Source organism: Halyomorpha halys, unplaced genomic scaffold, assembly GCF_000696795.3.
Source record: "Halyomorpha halys isolate HHAL.00 unplaced genomic scaffold, Hhal_1.1 Scaffold355.1, whole genome shotgun sequence".
Taxonomy (NCBI): domain Eukaryota; kingdom Metazoa; phylum Arthropoda; class Insecta; order Hemiptera; family Pentatomidae; genus Halyomorpha; species Halyomorpha halys.
The window spans coordinates 463330-465583 of NW_027110523.1; the positions used below are offsets into that span (position 1 = coordinate 463330).

Sequence of the window (2254 nt, forward strand, 5' to 3'; positions counted from 1 at the left end):
TCAATTAAAAAAAATATATTTGATAACAATAGGAGACATATGAATGATAAATGAAACAAATGGGTGGGATAGGTCTATGGGAGTGCTTCTGCGACTCATGTTCAGCGCAGCGTCATCCCCACAACTATTGCGCAACGATTACTTCTTGCCCTTGGTGCAGCTGCAACTGCAATCTTTGCCGCAGTTGCAGTTTGTGCAATTGCAATTGGCTCCCTGGCAAGCTGCAAAAAATTAAAAAATCACATAAGTTTTAATTTATGAAGCCTATACCAAAAATTAAAAAAATCACATAAGTTTTAATTTACGAAGCCTATACCAAAAATAAAAAAATCACATAAGTTTTAATTTACGAAGCCTATACCAAAAATAAAAAATAAATTGTATATACTAGGTGCATTGAGAGAATAATGAAAAGCGTTATCGCGTAGTTTAATCATATTAGAAACTAATAAATAATATATCTATATATAAATTATCAAATATTATTACTATATTGTACTTTTTCCTCATTACCCATATAATGAGAAAACTTTCATAGTAATGAATAGTTTTTGAAGTTTTAATATATCATACTAATGTATAATGTATTGCATTATATTATTATGTATTCTGTAACCATATAAAAAATAAAGAGGTTATATATATATATAACATACTAAAACAAAAATACAAGTCAAAAACTCCTTAAAATGTAGGCCATTACAGAAGAAGGAAACAGTGTAGGACCAGAGTATGTATTCATGCTAAAAACCATAAATGAAATTCGGAAATAGCGGTTATGAAAAAAAATAACATAATTCGAGAAACGTTGTCTAAAACCCTGTCATTTATGCTACTGATGACCTTAACATTACTTGAGTCATCTAATAAATGATTTTAGTTGAAGGTGGGAATGTGAATTAAGTTGAGATGGCCAGGTAATACTTCACCCATGGTTTTAGTGTTGTTTTCAGAAAGTTTCGGCCTAACAAGCCATCCTCAGGTGCAATCTACAATGATCCATAATTATTCCAATGAAATACATTACACAAAAATTAAAATAAATAAATTAAAATAAAATAAAATAAATAAAATAAAATAAAATAAACTTGACATTATTAGTGACGTTAGACTTATTTCCACACTGGATATTTATTTATTAATGCACATTTATTTAATTTTTTTTTGTGTCATTTTTTCAGTAGAATAATTGTGAATTCTTGTAGATTAGACGTGTAAGGCTTGTTAAGCCGAAACGTTGTGAAAACAACGCTATAACAATGGTGTAGTATTACCAGGCCATCTTGACTTAATTAAATTCAATATTAGAGGCGTTCGGTCGTAAAGCAAAACTGACGAAAAGAAAACTTTGCTAAAATGTTTGTTAATTACAATGTTTTACCTTGAACCAGTAGTCCTTTACCATAAATTAATGTCAATATTAATAATATATTATCTCCTTTAGAAAACAAATTTCCTAAAGATTAATTCACTAATTAATGAAATCAGCCTTAAGAAAGCCGTTGATCAAAAACATTTAATTCATAAAAAATTTAGTAAAAAAAATTCACCACGTTTAAGGAATGAACGCCTCATTTTATGAAGCAATTTCAAATTTCTCCAACAACTGCCTGTCATGTTTTAAACATTTGATCTGCTTTAGTCCATTAAATTATTTTTATAGATTCTATAAATTTATTTTGGCTTTGAATTTATTATTATCGATTTCTTTCTTTTTATCATTATATATTTTATCAGTACGAGTAATAAATGCTCATTCCATTCATTTTTAAATAAAGGAATATTTTTAAGTATTTAATAAAATAAATTATATTAAATATTCTTTATCATCTTAACCTTGCCACTGAAATTGGCTTGAAGAAGTGAACAACTTTCTCCTAGTCATTTCACTACAAGCAGCTCTCTAAAAGCTGTAAGTTCACTAAACCTTTTGCAATATGTTTGTCCCAAACCGGTTTCAATACTGTTCTTCTAAATTGTATTCTTATTCTATTAAACTAAATGAAATAGTATAAGTAAGGATCCTTCACTTCTATAGACAAAATATATTTAAATATTTAATTTTTATTTTGTGTTTTTAGTAATCATGCCCATAGAATTCCTATAAAACGATTGTACATATGTGTCATGTTTATAAAACAAAAAAATAAAGTTGTTTATATACTCAGGTATATATATATATATATAAGATACGTGACAGCGGGTTTTAAGATCAAAAAAAAAGGAAGGAAGGTAGAAGAAAACACACTCACGG

General features: G+C 27.7%; 1 long non-coding RNA gene across 2 annotated transcripts in view; it reads right to left on the reverse strand.

Moving 5' to 3' along the window:
* LOC106681654 (uncharacterized) overlaps positions 1-2254 on the reverse strand; it is a 60355-nt gene continuing 58101 nt past the window's right edge. For both annotated transcript variants that reach the window (XR_010843773.1, XR_010843772.1), the window contains exon 3: positions 1-221. This is a non-coding gene — a long non-coding RNA (uncharacterized lncRNA). The remainder of the gene's footprint in view (positions 222-2254) is intronic.